This window comes from Lemur catta, chromosome 22 (assembly GCF_020740605.2).
Source record: "Lemur catta isolate mLemCat1 chromosome 22, mLemCat1.pri, whole genome shotgun sequence".
Taxonomy (NCBI): domain Eukaryota; kingdom Metazoa; phylum Chordata; class Mammalia; order Primates; family Lemuridae; genus Lemur; species Lemur catta.
Window position 1 is genome coordinate 31,371,981 of NC_059149.1, and position 26,656 is coordinate 31,398,636.

The window sequence follows — 26,656 nt, forward strand, 5'->3', positions numbered from 1 at the left end:
AAGGGCATCATCTGAAGCATAAAAACATTTTATAAATATTTAATAGAAATGTTAAGTAACTGAGTATTTCAAAGCTTTAATGACACCTATCCAAATTACATAAAAGTGATGAATTCATGTGACAACTATAGTGTTTACAGACATTTAAACTGAAAAGAGGACTACTATTATCATGCGTATCTTCATACAACCCTCAACTGACTACTGTATTTCCTTTTTTAATAATAAAATGACTCAATTGTTTCAATTTTATGATGATTAAACATTAGAAGACATCCTTCCATTTCTAGAAATGTAAAACATTTTTACTGAGAGACCAAAATTCGTGCTTATTTAGTTCCCAAATGAAGTCATCTATAGAATTTATGTTATCATTAATTTATAAACATGAGCTGTAAATCAGAGGGACAGCTTCACTATTAATCAAAATATCAGACTTAATCCCAGATATGTATTTTGAGCTCATATTGATCTTTTTAGTAAAAACACTTTCCATAGCAAAATAATAAAACTTGTGAAAGAAGTTTCCCTTAGGCATATTTTTTTAAAGATTTGAATTACTGAATAAATCTCAGCAGTGATTCTGTAACTTACAGCACCTTTCCTACTTTCTTGGATACAGCACTAGCAGTTCTTTTAAAAAGGGAAAATTAAAAGAAAATGGTAAAAAGGACTCAGAACACTCTTTTCTGGGGAGGTATCATGGACAGGTACTGCTATGAACTCTGAATGTTGGATACCATCATACTTAGGTGGAATAAACATCTAGAATGAACACAGATACATTCTCCTATTTTGTTATTGAGATAAGAAGATCATTAGTTCCAATTAGCTGGGCATGGTGGTGCATGCCTGTAGTCCCAGGTACTCGGGAGGCTGAGGCAGTAGGATCGCTTAAGCCCAGGAGTTTGAGGTTGCTGTGAGCTAGGCTGACACCACGGCACTCACTCTAGCCCAGGCAACACAGCAAGACTCTGTCTCAAAAAAAAGAAAAGATTATTATTAGTTCCTAAGAGTTCAATCAATTATGAGGATCTGAGGCTTAACTGCTTTAAAAGGCCACAAATTCTACTCATGGAATTTCCTTTTAAAATTGCAATGTAAGTCTGACTACATTCAAGATCCTGTATTTGATGATGATGATATTGCTGTGGATTTTGAGGTGTCCAGTGTTATATACAAACATGAAGAACATGCCTTGGGGTTGTTTCTGTTAAAAAGGGATTTTTTAAATTGCTTTTAGCTCTGCTTTTGAACTTCAGAAAATATCCAGTGCCTTTAGCAACAACTCCTGAGCTCAAACAATCTGCCCACCTCGGCCTCCCAGAGTGCTAGGATAAATTTGGCTTTATTCCTTTAAAAATACCCAGAGAAACAAAATAAAACCAAGTTCTTATTTTAAGTCATCCTTATAATTAGTATATAATAAGTAAATAGAAGAGTCATGAATTAGTTTGATTTTTTTTTTTGTATCCTGAATCTTTGTCTACCAATATAAATAGCATTAGAAACTGGGGTGGGGAGGAACTTTCTTTTTAAAAACTGAGTGGTTTGGCCGGGCGCAGTGGCTCATGCCTGTAATCCCAGCACTCTGGGAGGCTGAGGTGGACAGATTGTTTGAGCTCAGGAGTTCGAGACCAGCCTGAGCAAGAGCGAGACCCATCTCTACTAAAATAGAAAGAAATCATATGGACAGCTAAAAATATATATAGAAAAATTAGCTGGGCATGGTGGCGCATGCCTGTAGTCCCAGCTACTCGGGAGGCTGAGGCAGGAGGATTGCTTAAGCGCAGGAGTTTGAGGTTGCTGTGACCTAGGCTGACGCCACGGCACTCACTCTAGCCCGGGCAGCAGAGTGAGACTCTGTCTCAAAAAAAAAAAACAAACAAAAAAACCAAAAAAAAAAAAAAAAAAAAAACAAAAAAACAAAAAAAAACCAAAAAAACAAAAAAAAACTGAGTGGTTTATTTAATAATTTCTAAAATATAGAATGAAATTGTTAAAAATTCTGTCAGTGGGCTATGACCTAATACAGTTTTGCTTTGTTTTGTTTTGAGGGTCTTTGAGGGGCTCTGTGGCCCCGGTTAGAGTACAGTGCCATCATCATAGCTCACTGCAGCCTCCAACTCCTGGGCTAAGGTGATATCCTCCTGCCTCAGCCTCCCAAAGTGCTAGTGTTACAAGTGTGAGCACACAGCCAAGATGTTATTTACTTACTGCACATACCATGCTTGTCCTGTATTATAATGAGTAATGAACAGTATACTATTTTTAGACAGCTTCACTACATAAAAGCAAATGATTAACTAAAAGCCATTTTAATAAAAGACCTAAAGTTACCAAGAGTTAAAAATTCTGATAACTGCAAAACTATTATAAATAGTACATACTGATATTTTACTTATCTAATATTTATTTTATAAACACAAGTTGCTTGTGTATGTTTTTGTATTTGTTTTTCTAAGAACTATATATTCCTGCAAGAAAAGTGACTTCAGTCCTTTGTAATATATGTTGATTAGCATAATAAAGTATTTTTGGACTTTTCCCCAAGGTCTCACATGAAATTTTACAGGGATTTTTTTGTTTGTTTGTTTAAATTTACTTACTTTGTAATACAGTCAATGTTGGCAATTTGTTTCTGGTTCCGTATAATCTCAATGGCTGCTCAAAGATGCTGGATAGCTTTTGTATCCGCCTGTCATCTTTTTGTTAAACGTGCCATGACCTGTTTACTTCTTTAGCTGTAGTAATACATAAAAACATAAGGGAAAAAAAGATTACAAATTGAATTATTATCAACACAAGTGAGTAACATCATCAGTGCCTCTTGACTACTGATCATACCAAGGTAGCAGGTAGCACTGCCAACTTTCTGCCTCATTCCCTACCATTCACCTCACCACCTTCTTCATACAAGTTACCATTTGCTTCATTACTTCATAAAAAGTGACAGTCTAAAAATCAAAGGGTTAAGGTTTTCCCAAGGAGGACAAATGGCTACCTTATGCCAACATGTTTTTTTATATAAATTTAAGTTTTATTCTAATGCACAGAAATATTACAAGACAAAATTTCATTTATCAATAATGCATTGTTTGTAATTTGATCAATATAAAATGGAATTTAAATGCCCTAATTGTTTGTACTTTGGTTTATTATAATCATGGCTTAGAAAGCCCAATTCTGTATGCATATATTGATAAATGAAAGCATTTCAATAAAATAAAACCATGAACAGAAAATGCAAAAAGTATTAATAGTTACTTCTGGGGTAAGATGGGAAAAGCTGGCAAACAGGATACCAGAGGGCCACAAATTATTAGGAACAATCATATTCTTGAATAGATGTTAGTTTCAGGGGTATTTATTACATTATTAAGAAACAACATTGCTATTTTATTCAAATTTCAGTATTCTGGATTAACAGAAGTAAATAGCCACCCGACCTCCAGATGATTTTCCACGTGTGCCTGGCAAGACTGGGGAAAACCCTGGGGCTACACTCGGGTGTCTGATGACTGAGGGTTTCACAGAAGAGGCCTCTCCTGACTCAGCTTGGAGGGACTCGTCTGTCAGGAACAGCGTGAGCCTAGGAAACCTTCACCATGAACTTTGTGTTAGATCATGAGTCCCGGCATTTGGCAACAACTGAAACATATCTCTAAATCTTACAGATTATAGTACTAAGTTTAAAATCTAGGCCTTAAAAATACAGTAAACATTAAAGCTTCTGGGATTCCTAAAATCTCCTTGCCTGGACCTTTCCTGTCCCCTAAGGGAAGAGAATGAGTGAGGGAAGCTCATTCTCGGCACTTCACTGTGTTCCATGATTGCAACTGAGCCCTGTGAATCTCCTCTTTCTCCACCTCCACACCTCCTTTCACAGCCCCCTCAGTCCTCCCTTTCCTTGACAAACCCAAGTAAACCCCACAGTTGCCATCAAAGCTTATTCTGCGAAGATCCACTTCCAGTTAGTCTGGGGTCAGTGAGGCGCCTAGAATGAGATGGTTTTCAGAATTACACTACCGACAGAATATATTTTGAACATGTTTTAAAAGGTATTCTTGAATATCCTACTTCTTCACACTATTACTTATAATAGTTCCAGACTTTGCTCCAAGAAAATAAATAAAAAATGATGCCAGTATTCAAATTTAAAGAAAACTTAAGGAAAATCAGTTGGTTCTGTACAAACTTAGATGTAAAACTAAAAGATAATAAAAATTACAATTAAGAAACACTTCTGTTTTAGAGTAATCACTTTAAGAGGAAAGAAACTTCAAGATGAAAAAAGACAGAAACTTCTCAGTTTAAGTGCACTCACAGAGGAGTGCCAACTTTTAGGATCTGATAAGCCGGACAGTAGGAATTCAGTGGTAAGAACATATGTTAGAAAGTGACATCTAATGGTGAACTGTAATAATACAACTTAACCCTGTGAGATTATACAAAGACTCAGACAAAACAACAAAATTTCAGTCATTCCTACACACTTAAAAAAAAAATACACAGTTGCCCACTTTGTGTAAGGCACTGTGCTAAACATAATGAAGTACTGAAAAATGTATAAATAATGGCCAGGCATGGTGGCTCATGACTGTAAACCTAGCACTTTGGGAGGCCGAGGCAGGAAGATTGCTTGAGGCCAGCAGTTCAAGACCAGCCTGACCAAAAGCAAGACCGCATCTCTATAAAAATTAGGAAAAAAAAATTAGTCAGGCATGGTGGCACATGCTTGTAGTTCCAGGTACTCAGGAGGCTGAGGCAGGAGGATCACTTGAGCCCAGAAATTTGAGGTTGCTTTGAGTTGTGATGACACCACTGCACTTTAGAATAGGTGACTGAGTGCGATCCTGTCTCCAAAAAAAAAAAAAAAAAAAGTAAAAATACTGATGCTTGCCAAAAAATAACCTAAAACCAGTAGAGAAAATTTGGCATATGCATGGAACTATGAATTGTACAGTGATATATGACATATAAATTGTCCACAATATGAAAATTCGGATGGCGAGACATTACTTCTAGCTTCAGTAAAAATTAAGCAGAAAGATATCTTCTGCAAAATGGTAAATATATGGAAAAATATAAGAGCCAATCTTTTCCTTTCTTAATTTCTTTAAAAGATAATTGGCTGCTTAAAGCAAAAATAAAAATAATTGGTAGGTGTCATTAGGTTTATAATACATGTAGAAGTAAAATACATGAGAACCACAGCAAACAGATGGGAAAGGGGGAATAAACAGAATTATACTATTGCAAATGTCTTACAGTTTTTGTGAAGTGGTATTATGTTACAATGTTATATATTATATATTGTAAATGAATTATATTAATTCATGGGAGACTATGGTACATTAAGCATGCATATTGTAATTTCTAGAACACTAAGGAATAATACAAACACGTATAGCTAATATATAATGAAACTTATAAGTTTTTTCAAAATACACATGTATAAAATTATACATAATTTATTCAGAACTATCAAATATGAAGCAGCAAAGCTAACATGTCTAAATAATATTAAAATAGGAAACACAACTATTTATAGAATATAACAAGCAGAAGAACACAGTGGGAACCAATGGCAAAAACTCTAAAAGTGATGTCACATATTCCTAGAAATGATTAAAATCGAGATTAAAGAATGACGCAATGCTACACACCTCAGGAAAAGAGATGTAATGTTAAAATCAAAGATCTGTGAGCTCTGCCTGAATCAACACACACAAAGCAGATACACCTTGCAATACAGGTACGCTGTGGGGAGGGTCATTCGCACTAGAAGCCCAAGTAGGGAAGCAAAAGCGACAGGGCCAGGAGGTGGCGGAGGAGAAGAGCGACCTTTTCACTGCTGCCTTCGCGGGAGCGAGCGGTGTGGAAGGCTCTGGAGGGCGGGGAGTCGGCATCTCAGCTCCGGGGGCTGCAGAAACTTCAAGGCCGCGGTTTTGTTCCTGGCCGCCTGCGGCCCGTGGCGGGGACAGGAGACGCCGGCGCGGCTGCGGGTGGCCCTGGATGAGCGGCGCCCGGAGCTGCAGCCCAAGAAGCGTTTCGCTTCCAAGAACCGGAGTCGGGATGGCGCTTCCGCCACCGAAGTGGACGCAGCTCCCGGCGCCCCGGCGACCAGCAGCATCCTGGCCCCTCCGCGGCCCTGGGAGGAGGAGAGAGGCTTTGGCTCCAGCTGGGTCTGCGGCTTCTCCCACCTGGAGTCCCGAGTCTCGCAGAAGGAGGCCGACAAGCCGCACCGCGTGAGCCCTTTTGGCCGAACTGAGTAACGCGCGGTCGAGCCCCGCGGCGACCCCAGCGCCCTGCGGCCGCCCGAGGCCCGCGGCTGCCAGCTGCTCTGCGGCCCCGGGTCCGCCCCCGTGTCCCTGCAGGACCGCAGCGACTGCGTACTGGCCGCGGCCGGCGACAGCCCCGCATCACGGCACAGGAGACTCCCGCGTCTTCCCGCAGGCGGTCAGCGGGGCCAACGCGGAGAGCCACAGTGGGACCCAGGCCGCCCCTTCCACCTGGACCTCCCCGGGGGTGGACAGAGACCCTGAGGGCTCTGGTTTAGACAGGAGCAAAAATAACTGGAACGACGCTGACGATTTCAACTGGCTGGCCCGGGATGTGGCCTCCCCACAGCGGAGTTTCCTTCCTGAAGACGAGCGAGGATCCGGTGGGACTAAGCAGTTGCCACTCTGTTCTTCGCTCCTACCACACACTTTCCACGTGGGCCTGGCTCCAGCGAATGGGGGCCCTAAGTTTACCTACTGGTGTCACACTGTACATGTATTCCATATTTTAAAGCTTGAGATTGCCACAGGCTCCTACTTGTAGTTTACATTAAATTCCTCACAGGTAATAAAAAAAAAAAAAAAGCCCAAGTAGAGCATTACAAAGAACACAAGGGAAAGACAAATCCAAGTGAGGTGAATACAATGAAGTTTGGGGCATACTGTAAAAGTATCTAAAACAGCTAGGCCAGCACGGTGGCTCATGCCTGTAATCCTAGCACTCTGGGAGGCCGAGGCGGGTGGATTGCTCGAGGTCAGGAGTTCGAGACCAGCCTCAGCAAGAGCGAGACCCCGTCTCTACTAAAAATAGAAACAAATTATATGGACAACTAAAAAATATATATAGAAAAAAAATAGAAAAAAAATTAGCCGGGCATGGTGGCGCATGCCTGTAGTCCCAGCTACTGGGGAGGCTGAGGCAGGAGGATCGCTTAAGCCTAGGAGTCTGAGGTTGCTGTGAGCTAGGCTGACGCCACGGCACTCGCTCTAGCCCGGGCAACGCAGCGAGACTCTGTCTCAAAAAAAAAAAAAAAAAAAAAAAGAATCCTAAGGAAAATAATTATCTTCTCCTAAATAGAAATTCAGGAATATGCCATAAAATTATTGAAATCAATATAAAAGAATAGTGAAAAGAAAGTATTCAATTTTCTCCTGCTTAATCATAAAAAGTGGGGAACTATAAAGGGCTTCTCTGTTAGCCTAAGTATTTGATGCATAAAAATGTCCTATGTACCTATACAACCCGCACTGTACCTGCCAGAGCACAGCACAGTTCCCATAAGAGTTAGTTTTGACACTTTCTTTACATTCTGTGGGACAGAGACCCTACACCATTCAGCATGGGATCCATAGCTTAACATGGAAAAGTCTGAATTTAATAATTCCAAAACACTGTACAACACTGTATCCTGGGGAAGCAAATAAATCTATATAAACAGAAATTTTGGGTGCAAATTGTATAATTGAAGTTTTTGCTTTCTTTCTTTTTTTTTTTTTGAAACAGAGTCTCACTCTGTGGCCTGGGCCAGTGTACAGTGGTGTCATCACAGCCCACTGCAACCTCAGACTACTGGGCTCCAGCGATTCTCCTGCCTCAGCCTCCTGAGTCGCTGGGATTACAGGCGTGTACCACTACACCTGGCTAATTTTTCTATTTTTGGAAGAGACAGCATCTCACTCTTTCTCAGGATGGTCTTGAACTCCTGGCCTCAAACAATTCTCCCACCTCAGCCTCCCAGAGTGCAAAGATTACAGGTTTGAGCCAAATTTTTGCATTCTGAACATGTCAAAAATACTATCACATACAAAAATGACCTAAAGCACAGTTTTGCTGTCTACACATTTCTTTATAAAAATGGAAGTCTGCAAAAAATCATAAATTATGGAAGAGATTTGAATTGTAATAGCTTATCAACAATTTACTACGTTAAAAAGGTGAGTATATCACTTTGATCTAAAAATTTTAGAACTACATTATGAAACCTAGGCTGTTAGTTCCTCTACTTGCTATAAATTATTTTGGTTTTATCCAAAGTGGGTTATGTGTGCAAACCTAACAAATATTAAATTACCAACTTCCCCCATTAAAAACCCTAATATTTTACACTTCTAATAGAAAGCAGCCTATAAATATATAAAGCTAAAATTTCAAAATGTAAAAAATTCTTTATTCACAGGAAGGAAAAACTCTTTCATAAGGAAGAATGTCATTTACAAGCAAAAGGGAGTAATAATTATTAGTGACTATTCATTTCTGCAGGGACAGAAAGAACTAGAAGGAGGTTAAAAGGCGTTTTTTTTTTTATATCTTGTCATGTAAAATTATGATTAAATATAACATAAATATCTCCCTATTCAGCAAAGATAAACAAGTATTCTCATAAAAATATAGCTAAGAGCTGAAAATATTTGCTGTTAGAGAATACTACTAATTTTGCATCATTTTGCACTCCACGTTGTTGGGCCAGCAAAGTTTTTTACCAGTGATCTAAATCAATACTGCAATTGGAAGTTTATGGAATTATAAGCATAATACATTGTATTTTTGTGATAACTTTCTGGTTTGTATTGATTAATGATGGTCATTTCTAACGACTTTTCCTAAAATGTTTTTGAATACTTAAAAATTAACTCTATTACTATCAAAGAAAATTACTCTCAGTTGTCTATAGCAATTCATATCAAAAGCACACCTAATTTTGTTTAATGGACATTAAAGAAAATAGGAAAAGGGCCCAGTTCTATTAAAGTGCGTATTCCCGTTAGTGGGAAGTGTAAGATTTTGCTTATTTCAAAAATTAACCTAGAATCATTCATGCAATGTTTTTGAGCACCTACTATTTGCTAAGCACTGCTCTAGGAACTCAGGATATAGTGGTGAATGATTCAGAAAGGTTCCTACACTTATATGGCTTACTGTTAATATTTGAGGGTATTGGGGGAACAGACAATAAATGTGAAAACAAAAAGATGATTTCAGATAGTGACAAGTGCTGTGAAAAAAAGAAAAGAAAAGGAAAAAAACAGCAGGCAATGGGGAGGGCCACTTTAGTTTGGGTGGTCAAGGTTGCTGTGGTGGTCGGTCATCAGTGTTGTTCACTAAATACTTCTAGTTGTCCTAAGCACCAGCAGTATTGCACTTGTAAAGGAAAATCAAAACCTCAAGACCCTCCAACTCCTTATGCCAAAAGGGAAGGTCAAGCCCAGATGCTGAGTCATGCAACACCCTCTTGCAAATGAACAGCTGTTACTAACACTACCGGCCAGATTGCCACCGAAAGGTAAAAGGCTTCAGGCATCCCATAAGAACACTGTTTGCTGGCCTCCCATCAATGAGGACATGCAAATTGTAACTTCTGGGTCTGCAGGCTAACTCTAGCTCCTAAAACTAAAGTCCACTTTGATTCCACACTAATAATGTGGATTACAAGTTTATCTTCCCAAGTGCAGAACAGAGACAAGACCATTTTTTCTTCCAGCTACCCAGGGACATCTGCATAACCGATTCTTCCTTTACTCCCTTTTCTCTTCAAACATTTACCTAATCTTGTGTAAAATGCAGATTTCCTGGCACTAACACAAGAATGTCACCATTTGCATCACGGCCCACCCTCTCCCCTTTTTTCTTTCTATATGTCCTCACTCTTTAAATACTGAGTTTCCAAATCCCTCTTCAGATAGCACAGGTCACAGATGCTTCTGTGGTTTGTGCTTGAACTTTGGCTTCATAACCCTCCACTGATTGAGATCTTTGCCTGGCCACCTATTTGGGTTGTCACACTTCCCCACAACCCTAAAAGAGTGATTTATGACACTTGGCATTTGAAGCTTCATGAATCTTACTCTGATTTGCTATGCTTTTTCTATATACCATGGGCAATGGCAACGCCCCGATGGTGGCTGCTGTCAGTCTCCTACCAGAATGAGGACCATTCGAGGCAGAGCTCCCACTAACCCATGATGGATGGGTAGCATGAGCATGACCCATTTTTTTGAACCACTGAGGTTTGAGGTTGCTTGTTTCAGAGCACAACCTAACCAATCCTGCCTATCATAGAAAGTTAAGGAGATCATAAATGAAGTAAAACTTAAATGATGAAAAAGAGCTAGACACACCAAGGGGAAAACACATGCAAAGACATAACTGAGAAAGGACAGTGGCGGGAGTGTGGTGAATAAAGAGAATCAGTATGAAGGAGGTGGAGAGCTGTACTGAGATCAGGCCATGCAGGATTGAAGGCAGACTGTGGGCAGATTGGGCTTAATACTATTTCGATAGGCGAGCAAGGCGGGGATTTTAAGCTGGAGTGGGTGGGATGGGCATCGGGGGGCTTTTAAGGGAAAAGCTACCTAATGAATCATGAACAGGTAAAGTGCCTTTCTACCACCAAATTCCAGATGCCTGATCTCAGGCTCAGACAAGAGACCAAACAGTACCTTTCTGGAGAAGTTAAATGATCCCAGAGAAAGAATTTTCAGACACTGACATTTGAAGGAACCTAAAGAAAAAGCCATCTGACCACCTGACATCCCAACAGTAAAACCCACACAAAGAATGTCCAATTAGCTTCCCAATGTCTCACTCATAAATACAAACAGACAGCCAGGAATCACCAGACATTTGAGACCAGCTTCTCCACAAAAGAGAGAAAGAGGCCACATGGAGCAAACAGAGAATACATATAATTGATATCATGGAAAAGTAATAAATGGAATCGCACCTATAAACCATAAATAGGATACTCTAAATAGAAATATTCAAAAAACTTTAAAATATGATAAACAAATTCAGTTAAAGGGTTAGAAAATAAAGTTGAGGCAATCTTGCACAAAGTAGAAACAAAAGACAAGAAATGCACAAATAGGAGATAAGAGAAAAAAACTTTGTGATACAATATCTGAATAACAAAAGTTACAGAATGAAAACGGGAAAAATTATTCAAGAAAAGCACCTACCGGCCGGGCGCGGTGGCTCATGCCTGTAATCCTAGCCCTCTGGGAGACCGAGGCGGGTGGATCGCTCGAGGTCAGGAGTTCGAGACCAGCCTGAGTGAGACCCCGTCTCTACTAAAAATAGAAATAAAAAATTATCTGGCCAACTAAAAATATATATACAAAAAAAAAATTAGCCGGGCATGGTGGCGCATGCCTGTAGTCCCAGCTACTTGGGAGGCTGAGGCAGGAGGATTGCTTAAGCCCAGGAGTTTGAGGTTGCTGTGAGCTAGGCTGACGCCACGGCACTCACTCTAGCCCGGGCAACAGAATGAGACTCTGTCTCAAAAAAAAAAAAAAAAAAAGAAAAAAGAAAAGCACCTACCAATGAAAAATAGGCATCTGCAAATGGACAAAGACCATGAAATGCCCAGCATATGAATGGAAGGAAGCGCAAAGCACATCCACCTGGAAAGTCAAACACTGGTGGTAAGAAGAGGAGGTGAAAGGCTCGGCAGGGTGGGTGACAGGAGAGGTCATAAAACAAACTGGCATCAGATTTCTCAGTAGCAACCTGGAAGCTAGAAAATCATGGAGAATGCCTTCTAAATTAAAGAAAAAAAAAAGTGGAAGATGAAGATGTGACTCAATTGCCACAATCACAGGATAAAACTTTAACACATGAGAAGTTGCTTCTTATGAATGAGCAAAGAAAGTGGTTTCTTGCAATAGAATCTACTCCTTGTGAAGATACAGTGAATATCATTTAAATGACAACAAAGGATTTAATAAATTTAATTGATAAAGCAGCAGCAGGGCTTGAGAAGACAGACTCCAGTTTTGTTTTGTTTTGTTTTTTTTTGGAAACAGGGTCTTGCACTCTTGCCTGAGCTAGAGTGTAGTGACATCATCATAGCTCACTGCAACCTCAAACTCCTGGGCTGAAGCCATCCTCCTGCCTTAGCCTGTTAAGTAGCTTAGACTACAGGCACATGCCACCCCACCCAGATAATTTTTCTATTTTTTATAGAGACAGGGTCTTGCTATGTGGCTGAAGCTAGTCTTAAACTCCTGACCTCAAGAGATCCTCCTGCCTCACCCTTTCCTATAACTCAAAATCCAGAAACAAAGCAAGCGAAAGGCTGAAAAATGGGACTACCACCACATGCACAGAAAAACACAAAAAACCCCCACAAAACCTGAAAACAAACAAGCAAAATTAAAACCTTTTACATGTCCAAAATACACCATAAACAAGGGGATGTATAAAATATGTCATGTATAAAAATATACATGACAAATGGGATAGGTAAAAGTAAAAGAAATTTTTGCAAATTAAATTATGAATTAAAGGTTAATATCCTTGGTATGTTAAAAAAAAAAAAAAAGAAAGAAACCTCTAAAATTTCAGAAAAAGCCCCAAAAACCCAATGAAAAAAATGAGCAAAAGATACGGACAAACAGAAAACACAACACAAAAGGTCAAGTTATGGAAAGACAATTTCTCTTTGAGAAGATCAATTTCTAAACTACATCTAATATAGCATTTTTACTTAATACCTATCAGACTAGCAAAACTATAAACAGGGATTCTCATACAGCAGTGGTGGGAACAGAAAATGTCCCAATCTTTATGGAGGGGAATGTGGCAATAATCACCAAAATTACATATGCATTTTCTCTTTGACCCAGCAATCCCACTGGCAAAATCACAAAATGATATACATACACATTCATGTCTTATAGCAGTATTTGCAATAGTGAATCCACAAGGAACTGGTGGAATACAGTGCAAGGTATCTACACAGTGGAATGCAAACAAACTAGAAAAAAGGGATCATATCATGTCAAAAGGCAACCAAAGAAAAAATATTAATGGATAAAATGGACTACGTCAATATTAAAAACTTCTGTGCTTCAAAGGACACCATCAAGAAAGTGACAGCCACAGAATGGTCAAAAAGACCTGCAAATCCTACATCTGATAAAAGACTTCTACTCAAAACACATAAAAGGTTTTTACAATTCAATATAAAGACAACCCAACTAAAACATGGACAAACGATGTGAACAGACATTTATTCAAAGAAGATCAACAAATTGCCAATAAGCACAAGGATGCTAAACATCATTAGTCATTAGAGAAATGCAAATGAAAATCACAATGAGATGCCATTCCCAACCACCAGGATAGCTGTAGTCAGGAAATCCGGACAATAACAAGTGCTGACAAAGATGAGGAGAAACTGGTATTCTCATACATTGCTGGTAGGAATGTAAAATGGTACAGCTGCTTTCAAAAGCAGTTCAGCAATTCCTCAAAAAGAAAATAGAGTTGCCACGTGACCACAGCAATTCCACTTCTATATATATGCCCAAAAGAACTGAAAATATATGTCCACACAGAAACAGGTACATGTATATTCACAGCATTATTATTCAAATGTCCATCAACTGATGAGTGGATAAACAAAATGTCTTACATCTGATGGAATATTATTGACACAATGAAACATTATTCAGTCATAAAAAGGAATGAAATAGTGATACATGCTACAACATGGATGAACCTTGAAAACGTTCTAAGTAAAAGAAACCAGACACAAAAGGCCCTATATTATATGATTTCACACATATGAAATGTCCAGAATAGACAAATCCAGAGACAGATAGTAGAATAGTGAGTGCCAGGGGCTGGGGTGAGAAGAGAATGGGAGACGACTGATATTGCACCTGGGGTTTCTTTAGGGGGCAGTGAAAATGTTCTAAAATCAGATACTAGTAACAGCTGCAAAACCTTGTAAATATACTAGAAACCACTGAACTGTATATTTAAAGAAAAAAGTCACTGGAGCCAATTTACATGTCACTTTGTTCGAGTGCGGAGTCAGCAGAAGATTATTTTTGTAGCTTCTATTTAAAATTATCAATTTACAAAGAATTTTCAATGATTCCTGATTTTCCCATGTGTCTCCCCTTCCTTTGAGACTTTCCCCCACCCTCTAGGAAAGTTTTCATCATTGTTACTGTTACTATTCACAGCCTGAGGCATGGCTAATCACTCAAACCTGCCAAGATGGTGCTGGGCCAGTCATGTAACGCTTTCAGGCTAACTTTGGGTGAATTCTGGCAAACTATTTCCTTCACTCACAATGACATTTCTCAAATTTCCCCTTCACTATCTTTGAAGATAGGATGGGCAAGGTAACTAGTGACCATTACATCAGCTAAGGAGCAGGGTTCCATAAAAAAGGAAGAGAAAGAAGAGTGAAAACAATGCACTTCGTTAGACTGTTTCAGCTTTTGTCCTTTCTCACAATAAAGTGCCCTTCTCCTAAGTGATATAATGTCTAGTTAAAGTGCAAGGCTTGATAAAGTATAAAATCCATCCCCATATACACTAAAACATACCCAGAATGTAGAGTACAAATATTTAAAATGTAAGGTAATTGAATATATTTAGTTATACTTTACTAGTGTGTTGCTCTTCCAAATGTAAAGTATATTTGTAAAATAATAACCAGTTTACTGCCTTGAAGCAGTTCTCAGGCCACAGTGCAGGGACAGAGAATCCAAAAGGAGCCTGAGGACTCAGTTGCAGAGACAGAGACCAGAGACTGAAGTGGCCAATTTTCAGTTTAGCCTTTTTTCAGAGAATTCAGATTTTTCAAAGCCAATTATTTTCATACTTCAGATTCTTTTCCTTTGCTATTATTTACATTATTTAGGATAATTCTATGAAATGGTACCTACTTAAGAATACTGACTCACAATAGTACAGCCACCTAACATTTTCTACTCTGTCCAAGATCAAATCTTATAAAAACATTCTTTGAAATGCAATTCTAACAGCAGCAATTAAGAATATAATTCTTGACTGTATCTGATAATCTGAAACTGGGAAAATTATGTGTATTTAGAAAATTTGAACACACTTTAAAAACACAGAATTTTGTGTGTTATCCCCGAGGCAAACTGAGAAGACAGAACACTAACACCACTGGGAATCCAGCCCCCTGGGGAAGGGCCATGTCATGCAGTGGGAGAAGCAAATAAAGAACATGGACCAGACTCTGCTGAACACCCTGTCAATAGTACCAGGCCCAGGGAGGCTTCCCTGTCACTTCCCAGATGTCCCTCTTCCTTTAAAACCCATCTGCCATGCACCTTGACTTGTGAAACTGGTGGAGAATTATGAACCTATATTAAAGAGGAATTAAAGAAACCTGTGGAAATTATCACAACTGCCTAGGTCCTAGGATCACTATAAAGCCTCAAAATGTTTGTGTGAGAAGTACAGTCAGTGAGGAGTGAACACAGATATTGTCCAGTAGTGGCTGAAGCCACAGTAAGTCTTGCAGTTCAAGGACTTCTTCCCAGGGCAAAGGAAGTAAGTCATAATCTTCTAGAGCTCAGCTGAAAGACTTTGAGTCTCCTCCTCTGGATGGCCATACCCGCTGAACAACCTGTAGGTGGAAATGCCACCCCCAATCTGAAGGGACAGGAAGAATCATCTGAAACCCAGATAAAGGCCAGGGAAAAGAAGGGGCTAGCCAGAGAGCAGGGCAGAGCCTGGAAGACTTTCTGAGGTTGTCTCATCATGGACTGCAGATGTGACCCCAAGACGGCTGGTCTGACTGCCCTAGGGAAAGGCTTCCAAGCTTTTCTGATTTTCGTACAGGATTACGAGGAATCCAGAGCACTGAGGCAGAAGGGGCAGGAACACCACACTGCTGCTTTTCAGTCCAATTACTGGAATGCCCAGACATTCAAACTGGATGTCAGCCTATCTCCTGAATATTACCTACCTCGAGATATGGTACGTATTTACCTGTGATTATAGCTATATCTGAGCCCATCAGGGAACATCAGTCAATGGTACCTTTGCTATCCATCTTACCTAGCAACACAGTAGCATTTCCGAGGAATCTGAAAAGACTTAAGGCTTTCTTCCAGGATGCACTTATTTTTCAGGTTGTGTTTTTCCCCCCCAGGTTGTTTTGATTATCATCTTTTTTTCCCTAGGAAACTTAATTGATTTAATTCTTGAAAGAGAATTTCTGAGATTTAGAGCTAAAGGTCTCAGGGTACACCATCTTCTATAATTTATTCCAAAAAGAAATATTTAAAAAGAAAGCCTGAATACCACTTAGAAAAATAAAAAATTTGAAATGTGAAACATTTAAAAAAGTGTAACTTTTAAAACTTAGAGCTTAGATCCATCCCCAGAGATTCTGGTTTAATGTTTTTATAAAACAAAATTTAAAAAGCAATTTTAGATGCTCACTCATGATTGAGAACCAGCGTGCTAAATATTGTTTCTTCGTAATGTGACTTGTGTAGCACTGTCACCTAAAATTCCAAAGAATTCATTTAAAACAATATGGTACAACTACTACTGTAACTAAGGCTTACAATAGTACATTTTTAATCAGCATTTGTCTAAAAATGCAGATGAACCAAGAGAAAGTCCAACTTTATGTTAGACTGCTGGTCGTTTGGCTTTTAAGTCACTTGAAAGTAACTGGGACTGGCCAGGTGTGGTGGCTCACACCTGTAATCCTAGCCCTCTGGGAGGCCGAGGTGGGTGGATTGCTCAAGGTCAGGAGTTTGAGACCAGCCTGAGCGAGACCCCGTCTCTACTAAAAATAGAAATAAAAATTATGTGGACAACTAAAAATATATATAGAAAAAAATTAGCCGGGCATGGTGGCACATGCCTGTAGTCCCAGCTACTCAGGAGGCTGAGGCAGTAGGATCGCTTAAGCCCAGGAGTTTGAAGTTGCTGTGAGCTAGGCTGATGCCAGGGCACTCACTCTAGCCTGGGCAACAAAGTGAGACTCTGTCTCAAAAAAAAAAAAAAGAAAGAAAAAAAACAGTAACTAGGACTAAAACTAGCTTTATTTGAATAGTCCTTAAAAAAAATAACATTTAACTTTCAAATGATTCAAATGGCAGTTTCTTGCCTGAAACAAACCAACATGAATATTAATCACCAGTAAGAGGCTTCTTAAGATTGTGTAGAACATGTATGTGAAGAGTGGTAAATAAGTAGGTATTTCAAAAGAAACATTTCAGGTATGTTGATATTAAGTGATATTAAACTTGGTATTTCCAAACATATAAGAGAAATGATAAATTATAAGTACAGTAGAAAAAAATTACTTTAGACTTTATAGTCTAAATTGAATTTATCCAGTAGAATACATTATAGTCTATAATTTAAAAAGACAACATCTCTAATGGTAAATATACCTCCTCCCAAAACCTATTAAATTTGCCATCAATGGAAACCCCAAATAAATTATTCTTATTTTTTGACTGGGCAGTTAAAATAGGCATATTTTATATTAATTGGGGAAGTGCCCCATGTCAAAATTCAATTGAAAATTAAGGACTTGCTCTCTCAAACAGCATTTTTCAGACGCACTTTTGAGATAGAAAAAACAAACAATAAGCAAGTAAATCAAGAATCTACAAAAAGAGAAAAGTAAAAAATTCATAATAGTTTTCAAGTTGAGAGAGCTTCTCTATACTTGGCCTTTGTTAAAAAATTTCTTTTAAAAAATCTTTCCATAGCTATCAAATATGAGAAAATCATTTAATAACCCACTGGAACATTGCTATTGATGGCTGTCAGGATGCTCTGGATCTGTGGATGCTATAACTCACTTGGTCTGTTACTCTCTTCACCACATGCTTCTCATGAAAGGGTATTTTATTTTAGATGACAGTGCATACCTAATGGAATTCTGAAGCCTTAGCATTTACTGCAGCTTTCAAGAAATTAGCTATTTCAATCTAAATTGAATTTATCCAGTAGAAGGTATGTTAAAAGATTCCTCAAGACAATGACTTCCCCTTTGAAGACAAGAATGCTTTAATGTTGGAGTTAATTCCAAGTGTTTTCTAACATTTTTCTCCATTACATAAGTATTAAAATAAAGATCATAGGTCTCCCCACCTCCACTGCTCCTGCCTCAAGTTATCTTTATAACGTGAGCTACCATAGTGACAGCAAGAAAATGAGCCAATTATCCACACTTATTCTTAGATTGCCAGCTATCATCACCAGTGAAATTGGAATTAACCAGAATTTTATATATGGAATGTTTTGATTACCAGGAGTTTGCTAATATCCCTGCCTTTCCACCTTCTGCTTTTGTAGGTAGAATGAGCATAGTTTTTACAGTTTGTTAATATTACACATACTTTTGCAGACTTACAAAGATACATCGGGAAGATGAAGGCATATCAGTACAAAGACCCAAGAGCTTGAGGGGTTTTAGGGAGACAGACTAGCATAACATACTTCAGGTTTGGTAACCATCATACACGTGGATTGAAACCAATTTGATTATGTCTGTGTGAACTTGGGTACCAGCAATTTAACTGTGTCTCTTCCCTTATTGTAAAATCGTTGTAACAACATTCCCTTCATGATGCTGTTGTGAAGACTAAATGGAAAATATACATTGCCTAGTATGGAAGATGCTCAATGATGGACATCTTTAAAAAAAGATGGTAGTGCCACAGGCACTGTTTGTGATAAAACTTAGCTTGCTAGAAACTGCTTGCAAAGTGGACTTGCAAAGTGATCTAATGTGCATGGTCAAATTAAAATGTATATAAGTCAGATTCTCTTGCTATAAACCATAGTATCTAACTGAATTTTTTTAAATAGTATTTTTAATTCCACTTATGAGAATGTGACAAACTCTCAACAGAAATCCATTGAAAAATATTTGTATATCTTGCTTTTACATCCATATGATAAATGCTTAAACTAAGAAAGAAGATCCTACATTCTTTGAATTATATTTTAAATTTATTTAACATACAAGCTGACCAAACTGGAAAAAAAAGCACTAAAACTTTTAAATGGGTCTATGTTTCACTTAAATGCTCAGATAATATCTGGAGAACATATGTTTGATATTTAATACAGGTCTACTTTTTAACAGAGTACTGTAAAAAATTAACATGAGAAAGTTGCTTTTAGGCTTGGAGTGGTGGCTCATGCCTGTAATCCTAGCACTCTGGGAGGCTGAGATAGATGGAATGCTAGAGGTCAGGAGTTCGAGACCACCCTGAGCAAGAGCAAGACCCCGGATCTACTAAAAATAGAAAGAAATGATCTGGATAACTAAAAATATATAGAAAAAATTAGCTGGGCATGGTGGCGCATGCCTGTAGCCCCACCTCCTCGGGAGGCTAAAGCAGTAGGTTTGCTTGAGCCCAGGAGTTTCAGGTTGCTGTGAGCCAGGCTGATGCCAGAACACTGTAGCCAGGGCAACAGAGTGAGACTCTCTCTCAAAAAAAAAAAAAAAAAAAGAAGAAAGTTGCTTTTAAAAACCCGCAGGTGGTTAATACGGTAAAATCTCAAAGTTACAAATTAGAATAAATTTTAAATCATCAGTGGTAACACCTCACAAATAATCTTAACTCAAATACAATGTATCTTACTTCAGATTCTGTTCCACAGTACCGTGGACTTACTCTCTTCTGTTACACTTTATTGTGCTTCCTTCAGTAATTGTGTTACTCTGAACTATAAACTCTGCAATGGCAAGAACTCTCTTATCTTGTTCACCTCAGCACCTAGCAAGTGTATGGCACATAGCAGAGTTCCAATCAATAACAATGTATTAATAAATGAAGTTAAGACATTAAAATTGCATATATTCTACTTGTACAAAAATGCAATTTTTAATGTGATTTTATGAAACAGATTTAATTATGAAGCAACTTGAACTATAAAAGCATTTATTTAAAATAAAACTAGCTTACCTACTATACTTATTATTCAGTTTAAAAAATAAAACTTTGTGTACAAGTTTTCAGCTACACATTTTCCAACTAATGTATAAGATAATGTGATCTGGAAATATATCACTCTCATCTCTGAAGAACATATAGATAAGAGTCTATATGACTCCTTTAAAACTCTGATGCAACAGTATTCTATTACCCTCATCATTTCTCTTTTTAATTTTACATAAAGACAAACTTTTAGCCATTTATGGAGCAAACACTCTGGACAATTGCTGATGTTACCAACTTTAAGTGCAATCTGCCACATACCCAGTGCAAACGTAACTTTCCAATGACTTAATAGTGTGAATAAATTACCTCAGTGTTTGCACATAAGGGTATTTCTACTGCTATCTGATCAAACACATTTAAAAGATCTTACCCTGCACCTTAATTGTGAAAATACATTCCAAGATGCTAAATTTCCCTTAAAAGAAACCTGAGTTAAAAATCAGAATACTACTCTGAAATAGAAAATATACAAAAAAGATTAACTAAATATCTAAATAATTTGTTGAATTGAGTTAAATATATAATTTGCTAAATTTCCCTCCTAAAATATGCAATGGATTATACAAATACTAAAAAAAATTCCAAATAATTTTTATTTTATAGACTATTTCTTTCCATTTGTAACTAATTTTGATATTAAAGCTTATATAGCATTTTCACAATACAAACTAAATAACTTTTTATGAATTTCCTACAGAAAAAACATAACAGCAGGTACCTACACACACATAAGCTCTTTCTTTAAAGCAATAATTCATTTCTGTATATGTTTTAAAAATTAAAGTTAAGCCGTGATTACTCAAAAAGACTATTTTATTGAGTATTTAGATTTAGAGTCTTATGTCCCTCCCATTATCTTCATTTCTATCATTTACCTCTTATTCCAGGGATTCTCAAACTTTCATGTGACATGGATCACATTCTCTCTCAAAACATCTGATTCACCCACTTCTCTTCTGCGTGTGTGTTTTTCTGTTTGTCATACAATGGGAGGGGATGAGGGGTGTGCTACAAGGAGATGAACCTTCCATAACTTAAAGGAGGACTGCTATGCTTTTAAGATGATAATACATAAGGGTTTTAAGTGAGATAATGTATGTAAATAATTGCACAGTGGCTGACATACAGTAGATGGACAATACATGATATTAATATATATCATTATAACTCATCTGTGTTATAAAATTGTAGACACCAAAACATTTCAAAAACCAAGACTACTGGGGGGCAAAACACTGATAACCTGCAGTGCAACCTCTGCACAGAGTCTCTGCACCAAAGCAGATTCATACTTGTTTTGAAACGTGACAGTGGTACTGCAAGTAACTAACTCAAAGTTATTACGTGACAGATACAGGTAGACACTGAACTCAAATCAGTTACTTTTTACTTCTTGTGAAAATTCCTAGTAAAAATGTTGGTAAGGGATTAAGGATGATCAAATGAAGAGGTGACAAAGATTTTCTTTATTCAAAAAGTCTGTTTCAAACAAATATAAAATATACAACCTGAAACAATTACAGATAGGGTGACAGACGTGGAGGGAAATATCAATTTAAAACTAATGGTTAAAATAAGAACTCTCACAATGCGTATTTCAGATATTTGTATTATTCGTCAAAGATTGAGTAATGATAAAAAACATTAAAATTGCTTCAGGTAAACAAGCCCTCAGGAGTGTAAGGAATGCTTATTTTCCAACATTCTGCGATAACTACTGTGCAAAAGCAGAGATTCAGATGTATGTCATAAGAGTTAAATACAAATTAATAAGACAAGGCATATCGTATGTGAATATGTCATACCATAATTTCAGATCTCATCCCTTTCCACACTAGTTTAATTACTATTTTCCTGAATTAGATTTGACTCATAAACCACTTTGAGTACCTTCTATGTATGTGACAGTCCATTTTCTTCTTCCTTCTATTCTTAATATGACTTATAAAAAAATAATAAGAGCACACTGGGAAAAGCAAAGCAGAAACAAAGCAAACTAAACACAGAAACTGTCTAACTTCTATCATAGGAAACAACAGTCAAAATCAATGATGAATGAGGTTTTAGGTTATTTATGAATTTCATTTAAATCCATGCTTTGGGCACATGAGGTTTCAAAACCTAAGGTACATGGTACTTGAGCTCCAAATACTAAAACTACCATTCCTAATAGGCAACTTTTACACTGGCAGCTTTTAAAAAATAGTGACGGCCATGCATTACACATGTTCCTTCTCCTAGTAGAATGAAGAAAAAACAAATAAATTTAGAAAGAATTCTTAAGGTTAGACTGTCACTGGGAACACAAAACAGCCTATATCAGAACACAGTACGGAAATACCTTCATTGAGACTACAGGTTGAGGATCTGTGTTTCCTAAATCAACTTGAAAATAATGTATTGTAAGAAGGAGCTCAACTTGTGTTTACCTATCTTTGCTGTGCTCATTATGAGCCAGGCACTGTTTCAGGTGCTTTAAAAATGGTACCTCATCTAATCTTCACAATAACCCTATGAGTTTGCTGCAATTACTATCCCCCTTGTTTTTCATATAAGGAAACTGAGACAAGGCATGGCAAGTTAAAGTGATTTGCCCAAGCTCACTGTGCTAGTAAAGGACAGAGGAGAGATTCAAACCTGAGCTGTTGTGTCTCAAAGTCTGTGCTCTTCATCATTTTGCCATGCTACCTCTAATGACAAAGGAAAAAAAAAAAAAAGCCAAATGAACAAAAAAACCCGTATCACCCTGTAAAAAAAATTAAATAGTAAATCCAAGTTAAGGTTTGCAAACAGTGAAAAGTTTTTAACTATCAAGGATAAGACTATTTTCTCCACTTTTTTTTTTTTTTTAAGACACAGCCTCTTTGCTTAAATGTAATGATGGTCTCTGTGTAGAATTCAATTGAAGGACAAGGAAGATAAAGACAATCTGACATCAGAGCATTAGGGCTTTAAGTAAGCAAGTTAGAGCAGCATTTCATACTTCTATTACAAATGTTAAAATTCTTAGTTCGCTCCAATTAGTGTCTCAATTAAGGTATGCCAAAGGGTATGAATGCCCGTATTATACATTATCTGAACAACCCTAAAAAGAAAAAAGGGGGGTTACAAAAGGGTAAGAGTTCAAACAAACATGTGTCATTTACTGAAGCATGCAAGATGATATCTATTCAAAGCACCAACATAACCACATCCTAGGAATGTTTAGTATGAACTAAAAAGCTAAATTTTAACATTTTAATTGGTTTTTCTTTGTAAAGCTGGAAGGACATGTATGCTTATTTAAATACCTCACAAATGGTAATTGCAAAAATAAGGTGCCCAATTTAGAGAATGTAAAAGGGAGATTCAGTTTTCACATCAGCAATTTCTACAGAAAACAAAGACATTGTAAAATACAGAAATCCTCTTAATCTCATACTTAAATAAGAAAAATATTTTGATTCTGTCATAATTACAAACTATATCTTCTGATCTGATTCTGTATCCTGTTCATCTTATAAAGATGAGTCAACCAAAAATAATGACTGTAATGTAATGTGCATCAATTAGTCAAAGACAAGTAAAATAATATACCTGTACAGAAAATCATATTTTTTCTCCTGCATGTACAAATCAGACATTCAGAAGAATTACAAATATGACCTTGCCTACCAGAAAGCACTCAAACCTTTAAACTTTTAAAGTACAACCAACATTCTCTCTCTGATAACTTCAAACCATTAATTAGAACCAATGACCTCAAAATCTGAAAAGTTTAAACGTTCCATTAAATAGTAAGCTGATACTACTCTGCTTCTCAGTTTAAAAGTAAACAAGTAAACATTAATTTTCTGCCTGTGGACAAACAAATTAGATTATTTTTAAGAATTCTCTTGCCTCATGAGACACAGCGACTGTGGGGTGCAGAATGCCACAGTGAGGCAGAGCAAAGACCCAGGACCTTCCTAAAAACCCAGCCTGCCTGTAGGATGCCCGCTCCTTGAGGGGGCCACCTGGGCATCACTTCCAACCTCACAAACATCCGTATTACCAGGGACAATGTTTACACTTTGTATGACATAGGGTACTACATACTCTGGATAGGACACTGGGGACTGTGTACACATTGCATTTGACAGTGGGTGCTGGGTACACAGCTTATGTGACAAGGATACTACGTACACACCAAATATGACATCAGGTACTACAGACACACTATATGTGACACCAGGTACTGTGCTAGGTACACACTGTATGACACTGAGTACTGCATACATACTGTACATGACAGCAGGGTACCTTGTACACACTGCATAGAGCATCAGGTACCGCATACACACTGTATATGACACTAGATACTGCATGCACACTGGTACTCTATGTATACAGCATAGAACACCAGGTGCTGCACATACACTGTATATAACACTGGTTATGTACACTGGGTACACAGCAGAAGTGACAAGGATACTGTACACACCATATATGACAACAGTTATTACATATACAATGTATATGATAGTGGGTCCTGCATACACACCGTATATGACAATGGGAACTGGGTACACAGCAAAAGTGACAAGGATACTGTGTACACACTGTATATAACACCAAGTACTCTGTACACATTGTATGTGATGCCAGATGCTATGTATATCATGTACATGACATAGAGTAGTGTGTACCCAGCATGACAAAGATACTGCATACACAGCAGTCCTATGTATATGCTATACATGATACATTGTATACTGCGTACTCAGCATGACAGGGATACCATCTACACGTTATATGACACTTGGTACTATGTACATACCCCATGATACCAAGTACTATGTATATACTCTATTTATGACACTGAGTACCGTATGCACAGCATAAGTGACGAGAATACTCCCTACACACCATGTATGACATGCGGGACTATGTATACACTGTTGTATATGACACCAAGTACTTCGTATGCACTGTATGAGACAACCGGTAGCGCTTGCATACACAGCGTGACAAGGACAGTGTGTACACACAGTACAGAACACTAGGTACTATGAACACACTGTATATGGCACTGGGTACTATGTAGTACCCTATATGACACTCGGTACTGCATACACAGCTTAAGGACAAGGATGCCGTGTACACACAGCATGACTCTGAGTACACACCACATACAACCCCGCATAGGACGCCGTGTAAAACACCAGGTGCTGTGCACACACCGCAAAGCGCCTCCACAGCCTGGCTCTGAAGAAAAGCGCGAGGGAGGGCAGAGCAAAGGACAGTTCGCGGCCCGGCCACCCCCAAGGAGCCCCCTCATCCCAGCGCGGCCCGGCAGCTTCTCCCCAAAGCTCCGGCGGGAGGAGGGCGGCGGACCCCACGGGACAGTCCCGGAGGCCCGCGAGAACCCGTTGAGGCAGCGGCGGCCTCGCTCCCGGGGTCGCCCGCAGCCCCCCGGACACGCACGGACCCCCGCCTGGCCTCGGCGCGACCCTGCGCCGCGGCTCCCACCGCCCACGGCGCCCGGAGACCGCGCAGCGTCCTCTCCTCTCCGCCGTCCACACGCCGGGCCCGCGCTGCCGCCGGCCCCACCGCGCACGGTCCAAGGCCTGGCCGGGCGGGCGGCTTGGGGCCCGGCGGACATGCTCACGCGACTCCGCGGCTTCCCAGCCCGACCAGGCCCCGCGCCGTCCTCCCGGGCCTCCGCCCCGCGCCGCCGAGCTTTCCCCACCGTTATCCTGCGGCTCCGCCGCCGCAGCGCCCAGCCCTCCCTCCGGAGCCGCCGGTTCCCGCCGCCCGGGGCCTCTGGGGCCTGAGCCGGCGCCGGGGGGGCGCCATGTTGGCCGCCCGCCCGCACTTCCTGTGTGTCCTCGCGAGCCGCGGCCGCGGCCAGGCGGGAAGTTCGGCGCCGTCGCCGGGAAAGTTGGCGTCCCCGCGGGCCGCCCGTCCCTGCCGCCCGGCCGGGCTGTGCCCGCCGGAGCCCCGCGCGGCTCCTACCTCCGCTCCGTCCCGGCTCCCGCGCGCTGCCCGCAGCCGCTTCAGCGCGTTCCCGCGCAGCCGCACGCGCCCTCCGTCCGCACGCCCGCCGAGGGGCAGCCGGCTCCGCGGTCCCAGCGCTGCTGGTTCTGCAGCCTCAAAACCGGCCACCTGGTTTTAGCATCTTTTTAATCCCTCCTCAGGAGGAATTGCAGACAGGTGCTGCACTCCCGTTCCGTGCACAGGCAAACAGCACCTCAACAAGAACAGGACCAGCCCTTGCCAATTTGGCAAGAGCACCGCAAATTTGCGTTCCAAGTAGGTTGTCTATCAGTCAGTCAGTCTGCATCTGACATCTAACGGGAGGAGACCCCGCACACCTGTGGTTTAAGAAAGTATCAGCGATAGGCATACTTTTATAATGCTCGCATATTTTCCCTCTTGTCCTTTCTCCCAGGAGTTTGGAAGGAAGACGTTTCGGCTAAGACGTCTTGCTGTCGTCATCAGTGGGCACGTGCACCTATACTTAGTGCCAGCGAGGGGATGCCCAGGGCCGAGGGCAGGGTGGATGGGCTGCAGTCAGGGAGGGCTTCCTGGAGGCAGTGTCCAAAGTGCCCTATGAAGGCTGTGCTGAGGAACGGCCCTACTAAGCCCCAGGC

General features: G+C 39.5%; 2 long non-coding RNA genes across 3 annotated transcripts in view; one reads left to right on the top strand and one right to left on the bottom strand.

Moving 5' to 3' along the window:
* Positions 1-4,243, top strand: part of LOC123626699 — a 17,997-nt gene extending 13,754 nt beyond the window's left edge. For both annotated transcript variants that reach the window (XR_006730973.1, XR_006730972.1), the window contains one exon: positions 3,415-4,243. This is a non-coding gene — a long non-coding RNA (uncharacterized LOC123626699). The remainder of the gene's footprint in view (positions 1-3,414) is intronic.
* The window catches only part of LOC123626698, a 26,588-nt gene extending 183 nt beyond the window's left edge, over positions 1-26,405 (bottom strand). Inside the window, exons 1-2 of the long non-coding RNA XR_006730971.1 lie at positions 26,019-26,405; positions 2,610-2,744 (exon numbers count right to left, since the gene is read on the bottom strand). This is a non-coding gene — a long non-coding RNA (uncharacterized LOC123626698). The remainder of the gene's footprint in view (positions 1-2,609; positions 2,745-26,018) is intronic.
* Between the last annotated feature and the right edge of the window lie 251 nt (positions 26,406-26,656).